The sequence below is a fragment of the Herpailurus yagouaroundi genome, unplaced genomic scaffold (assembly GCF_014898765.1).
Source record: "Herpailurus yagouaroundi ecotype Mexico unplaced genomic scaffold, PumYag 142, whole genome shotgun sequence".
Taxonomy (NCBI): Eukaryota; Metazoa; Chordata; class Mammalia; order Carnivora; family Felidae; genus Herpailurus; species Herpailurus yagouaroundi.
Window position 1 is genome coordinate 37,938,181 of NW_024412397.1, and position 7,595 is coordinate 37,945,775.

Here is a 7,595-nt window from a genome sequence, read left to right on the forward strand (position 1 = left end):
TTATTTGATTTGTAACACTAGCTCCGTTATGTATCAGATTTCCAAGTATGTACAGTTCTGTATTTCACCTCAATTTTCCTCCATTCCCCAGTGTCTATCCTTGTCCTATTACTACACGATCTCAATTACTATAGTTTCACAGTAGTCTTAAAATCTAGCAAGACAAGTGGTCTTCAGAAAATATCTTGGCTATTCCTGGTAGTTTGCTTTTCCAAATAAATTTTAGAATTAATTTGTCAAGTCCCACAAAAACAAATAAAGCCATACCCTGCAGGGTTTTTATTGAAATAGCAATGAATTTATACACTAATGACAGATTGATATGTTTACAACACATAGTTTTTCTCCCTATGAACATAGCTGGCCCCCAAATTTATTTAGGTCTTCTAATGTAACTTTTATAACTTTCTATGTAACTTGTCATATTTATATGACAATATGTTATATTTATTCCTAGGTAGCTTTTTTTTTTAACTGCGGTCAAGTATCCCTTTTTTTTTTTTTATTGTGGCTTGGATTTTTGTTTTTGTTTTTTTGCTCCATTCAAGCAGTAGGATCTCCAAGTCCAAACCCAATGAGAGTGGACTTGCAGTTACCATTTCTCAAGGAAGACTCCCCTCTCCGATGAAAGACAGGCTGAGACAAGTAACCCTCCTTCCCCTACTCCTACTTGCCCCACCCCTCACTGTGGGACAAGTGTCTAATTTTTTTTCCAAGTTACCCACCAACACCTTTCATGGAGTTTCAGCTTTATACACAGACTGTGCATCTTCTCATCTTGCTTGATCCCTACACTCTACCTCGTACCCCATTGTCACCCTGCAAAATTCAAAGCTCTAGGTTTCCAGGGATCGACAGATACCAGAAGCCCCAGCATAGCAGCCAGTGTCAACATTAGTCTACTTCTCTGGATTCAAGATTTCTTGTTTTTGACCACTGAGGCGTTTCCTTACCTGTTTGTCAGCTCAACTATGCATTTTAAAAACTATTTTGAATATCTGGTCCAGTATTTTTAATCTTATACAAAGGGAAACTTTAAAAAAAAAAATCTGTAGTCTGCCACATTTCCAGAAACTGAAGCCTCTAAATATTTGAATAGTCTGCTACCTGAGTATTTTTCCCTAGAAGAAATGTATCTCTACTTCTAAAAGCCAAAGGAAAAATAATTCATTCAATTAACAAATATCTGCCAAACACTGTTCTACGCACTTGGCTTATATCAGTAAACTAAACAAAGATTAATGCATTCAAAAACTCTATGTGGAAGGAGAGGTGCACAGACAGCAAACAAAAAAACATAAGTAAAACTGACCTGTATCACAGAAGGCAGTAAGAGCAATGGTAAGAAAGAAGAAATTGGTCAGGTAGAAGGATCAAAGGTAAGGCACCTAGTATTTCCACATAAGATTATACCAATTATTTTTTTAAACAAAATCATAAGAAACTATGAGTTTTCTTCTCTTCATGTGAAGTAGGATGGCAAGCAATCTATAGACCTGTTAATATTATATGACTCCACACACCTCAATGAAATAGGAACACATTTTAATATCAATAATTGGAGATGATGCTCAAAAAGTTATGACACTACCTATTCAAAAACTAAAACTCAAATAAATGGAATTTAAAAATAAATTTATGACGGTGCCTGGCTAGCTGAGTCAGAAGAACATACAACTTTTTTTTTTTTTTTTTTTTTTTTTTTTTTAAGTAGGCTTCATGCCCAGTGGAGAGCTTGAACTCACAACCCTGAGACCAAGAGTCGCATGCTCTACCAGGTGCCCCAAGTATGCGACTTGTGATCTCAGGGTGGTGGGTTCGAGCCCCACAATGGGTGTAGAGATTACTTGAACTTTTAAAAAAATGTTAGAGGGGCGCCTGGGTGGCGCAGTCGGTTAAGCGTCCGACTTCAGCCAGGTCACGATCTCGCGGTCCGTGAGTTCAAGCCCGGCGTCGGGCTCTGGGCTGATGGCTCAGAGCCTGGAGCCTGTTTCCGATTCTGTGTCTCCCTCTCTCTCTCTGCCCCTCCCCTGTTCATGCTCTGTCTCTCTCTGTCCCAAAAATAAATAAATGTTGAAAAAAAAATTTAAAAAAATAAATAAATAAAAATTAAAAAAAAATTAAAAAAATAAAAAAATGTTAGAAAAATAAAAATAAACTTATGATTGGGATCAAAGTAGGCACTTAAGTATTTACTGAAAAAACGGTTAAATGTGCACTATCTGTTATATTTCTAAAGATATTTAGAATTTAATTATCACTATTAGGCGGTTCTTACGAATGCTGAACCTAATCTAGAAGGCAATTAGTCCCATTATATTTCATTCTATCTTTTATGGAGCTCTTCTACCCTATTTATAACTACTTAAAACAGGATTTTCTCTTTTCATAAGAAGAATCATGTATGAAGTTGAGTTATTAAATCATGCCTTAAAATATTTAGCTCCAAATCCAAGACCGTACTTTTAAGTCCTATAATTATTGTCATTGCTTTTCTCTGTATTACTCAATTTTTCCTTCCGTGTCTTATAAGGTAGACAATAAAGCTAGAGCTTATATTACAAACACTGTGTCATAATTATATACAACAATACAACAATCTTTTTTAATGATGCAGGTAATAAATAACGTAATAATGTAATGAATGAATGTTCCAGCACAGCCACTTTATGTTGTATGGCAAAGAAGACTCCCTAAGGACAGAACCTATAAAACTTAAAGACAAGATTTACATGCAGCAGCAGAAGCTTTATAGGAAACTTGTGACCCTTTTTCAAGACAAAAAATTAGAAATGGTTCCATGTAGGGGCGCCTGGGTGGCGCAGTCGGTTAAGCGTCCGACTTCAGCCAGGTCACGATCTCGCGGTCTGTGAGTTCGAGCCCCGCGTCGGGCTCTGGGCTGATGGCTCAGAGCCTGGAGCCTGTTTCCGATTCTGTGTCTCCCTCTCTCTCTGCCCCTCCCCCGTTCATGCTCTGTCTCTCTCTGTCCCAAAAAAAAAAAAAAAAAAAAAAAGTTGAAAAAGAAAAAGAAATGGTTCCATGTAACAAACAGACTGTCTTGAGAATGCTGCCTGAGACAGACAATAGTAACATACTAAAATCAGCTAGAGGTAAGAATGCTTCAGCACCGTCCAACCTCCTGTCCTCTGCTAGCTACTTTCTACTCCGTTTTCCAGACAGTGAGAATTCTTCCTCTATTTGGCAACTAGAATTAGACTTCCTCTAGCTCCTTACTTTCATCTTGGTTATGTACTGGGCCTCGACTATATTTTATTTTACATACTCTCAGACATGAAAGACAGAAAATTGTCTAAAAAACCTGAGTTAGATGATGTCTGATGACATAAATACTTCTACAAGGTTGCTGCAAATTTCAGTTAAATCTTCTTACAAAGCTGGAAAAGTAAACCTCTGAAACAAAATGAAGTCTCTGGTTGCAATTAAATCTTTTTATTTATTTGAGAGAGAGAATGAGAGAGAGAGAGAGAGAGAGAGAGAGAGAGAGAGAGAGAGAGGTAGGAGCAGAGAGAGAGGGAGAAAGAGAATCCCAAGAAGGCTTTTTTTTTTTTTTGGCTGCGGAGCCTGAAGCAGGGCTCAATCTCACAAACCTTGAGCTCATGATCTAAGTCAAGTTCAACAGTCAGAGGCTTTCCTGGGAGCCTGGGTGGCTCAGTCCGTTAAGCGCCTGACTTCAGCTCAGGTCATGATCTCACAGCTCATGAGTTTGAGCCCTGCATTGGGCTCTGTGCTGACGGCTCAGAGCCTGAAGCCTGCTTTGGATTCTGTGTCTCCGTCTCTCTCTCTGCCCTTCCCTTGCTTGAGCTCTGTCTCTCTCTCCAAAATAAATAAACATTAAAAAATTTAAAAAAAAGTCAAAGGCTTACCCAATTGAGCCACCCAGGCGCCTTGCAATTACATCTTTTCATTTATCTTTTTTAACTGTGTTTGTTCTTGTTTTTGAGACAGCACAAGTGGGGGAGGGGCTGAGAGGGAGGGCAATAGGGAATCTCCAGCAGGCTCAGCGCTGGCTAGCAGCAGGACTAGACCTCATGAACCATGAGATCATGTCCTGAGCTGAAATCAAGAGTTGGATGCTAAACTGACCGAGTCATCCAGGCACCCCAATTAAATCTTTTTATGAAAACAAACCAATGATAACACACTTAAAGGAAAATGGCCTCGATAACATATTAATACAAGTATTCCAATGCCTGCTATGATATGAAGAGCCATGAAAGAAGTCACTGACAGCTACGCTATGGTAGAGTACAAAATCTGCACAGCATGCTCACCTGCCTCACTCTCTCACACACAGTATTCTCATGCTGGAGGCATCAAACCCATGGTCAATTCAGCAGCAAGGCCAAGGAAATGAGAAAGGAAAAGCAGGGCCCCAGGGACCTCCTCCTCCCTAACCTCCAATACATATGTACCTTTATGTGTTTTATACGCTGGAGCTTGGTAGAAGAGATCTGAAAATGTACTCCTGCCACTAAGAAGATTCAAAACCATCCACCTGTCGCAGCAGGAACCAACGCCAGGGTCCTCAACATCCTTTTAAGGAGGCTGCAAGGTCGAAACTATTTGTAAACCAAGTTATTATTTGTCTGTTTCCTCTTGTTCAGTCATGAGTAGTTGAGTTCCAGAGGATACACGACATGCGATATCACAACAGAAGGAACGCAAAAGAAGATGCAAGAATCTAGCTATGAGAAGCCAGACTTCAATGAGATTTACACAAATATAAAACAAGGACACATTCCTCACTAATTTTGTTTTGAAAGCAGTTATTTTCATAAAAATGTATTTATGTTAACAGGTAATAGGCTTATTATTTTAAATGAATTAATGTTTTTTGAAGTGTCTAGGTTTTTATCTTTAATATCATAAATATTAATAGACATAACCCACAAAACAAAATTTTGTTTTGAGGTCTTCAATACAACAAAATTCATAGTAAAAAAAATCCATACCTACATTTGCTCCACAAACATTTGTTAAATACCAGCTTTATGGTAGGTTCTAGGTGCTGAGGACACAGCAATCAACAGGACAGACCGGGTTCCTGCTCTCATTGAATGTAATGATGTGTTGGAATATAGACAATAAGCAAAAATAAACAAAAAGTGTCAGCTAATAAGGAATGCTCTATAAATAAAGAGGAAGGAGCGTGTTGGTAGGTGACTAGGCAGGTCCTTTACACTGGGTGATCAGGAGAGGCTTCTCTGAGACAGCGTCATGGAGGAGGAGGAGACTGGAAAGAAGGGCCAGCAGCCAGCCAGGACTGGCTCAAGCAGAGCCTTTGGGATTCTGCCCACCATACCCCGACCACACTTCAGTTCTGCTCTGCACCTTCTTCAGGTGCCCTGCCCTTCAGTCACATCCAACAACTCCTAGTTCCCCAAATAAGCCCTGCTGCCTCTCGCTTCCATGTCTCCACACGTGCTGTTCCCACTGTTTCATATGGCCTCTGCTTGTCCTCACTTGTTAAACTCACACAAGATTCGGGCCAAAGGTCCATGAAGGCAGAGCTCTCATATTCCCTGGACCTACGGCTGTGCCTGCTGACGCACTGCTGGGACTCAAAAGAATGGGTTCTCACCTCCGCAGACTTCCCCCTCTGTACCACCTGTACTGATGTCATCAGTTGTATTTTTGCATGCCAAGTCCACCCATTTGATGGTGAGTCCTTGAAGGCACTTCTGAATGCAGCATCGAGCACAGTGCCTGATTCATAGTGGTAGGTGCTTAATAACTATCAAACCATGACTAAGTCACTGAATCACAGTTGTTATTCTAACTACAGCTATTTTTATGTCTAATCTCTTAAAAGTGGGAATTATGGCTTATCTTTCTATCACCCACTCAGTCCACCACTGTGCCTTTTACATCACACATATTCCATAAATGTTTGTCACATTAACATTACTGAATGTCATCTCTAAAGCACTTAATAAATTCGAAAGCCTTTTTGCAAAGGGCAACACTCTCAAACAGGAATACGTCCTGTTTGGTTTACCCTAATGGTGTAGGAGGTGGCCAGTATCCACATCATAGGTCTCAGCTTGCAGAGAAGCAAATCCTCATTAGACAGATACTGGACTGTTGTAAAAGTCAGTTGAAAACTGAAGGTTAAGTAAAGTGGATTTAGTGTTCTAGGGGGCAACTTCACACAGAAAGCAAAACAGTAAAATTATTTCACTTAGAAGCGTGTCTATTCTTACTGTTTGTTGCTCATCAGCTGAACTGATTTGTTATGTGGAGGCAGAACTACCACACGGCAGCTATTTACATTACCAATCCCTTAACTTTACCATGTTCTTAATTCTCACATGCTATGAACAAGCTTGTTTCCTCATAAACTCTTCTAAAAGTTCCCTTCAGTTGGCTGTCTACTGTATTCATCTGAGCCTACAATGCTAGAAGACCAGGTCTTATTTTCATTTTATTGTCTGTGAGTTAAAACATAAAATGAAAATGATTTACTCCAAAAGACCCTGTGAGTTAAAGTTTAAGCTGTATTATTTAGACTTGTATTTAGAACATTAGAATGTGTCACTTTCTCTGAACTATTTATGGAGTCAAGGACAACACCAGATAACTCTTCCTCGGGAGAATATAAGCCTTAATAAATATCTATTTAAGTATCTAAATAAATGGTATTTAGCAAAAACAAAAACAAAACAAAAACCACACACAAAAACCAAAATACATCACACAAAATCTTGTCAGCTAATAACATACAAAAATACACCCCAAAAGTAGCTATCACAGGGTCAATATTCACATTTTAAAGTGATTTAACCATGAATCATGCATAAATAGCTGGTTGCTTCCATTTATTTCTATCAGCAGCCACCATTAACATGATCCTGCAAAAGCAAAACAGAAACTGTGATTAATGGCTAAAACTATAGTGACAAAGGATGTACACAGCAGATTTTCCACAACAAACACATGCTTCCTATTCCTCCGTGTGTCCTATGAGCAACAGGACTTTGGCCACACTGACACGAGCACCACTCTCAGTTATAAAGAGTTTGTTAATCCACATTGTAGATTATAAAGCCCCTTTGCTTCTTTTCACTTCCCTTCCTGTGGGTCCTTTCAAGGCCCATTAGAGCTCTCAAAGAATTTATAAGAAAACAAAGAAATTTAAATATAAGCCAACAAATTCTGCACCAGGGCAAAACAGATTTTAAAAACAAAAATCCTTGTCGGATGGAGAATTAGTAAACAGTTCCAGATAAAATTCTTTGGGATTTATTTCAATTCTTGTCATTATTTTTATGACCACTGAGAATAACTAATAATAATTTTAAAGTGGTTTTTGTTTTGTTTTGAGAGAGAGAAAGAAAGAGACAGAGTGGGAGAGGCACAGAGAATCCCAAGCAGGCTACACACTGTCCGTGCAGAAACCGATGTGGGGCTCAAACTCACAAACCATGAGATCATGACCTGAGCTGAAACCAAGAGTCAGACGCTTAACCGACTGAGCCATGCAGGCGCCTCAGCACTAAATGAATTCTCAGAGTTCCTTGCAGTGCGTTTCATGGACCCATGACCTATGCCATCACACAGGCACCAAAAGGGCC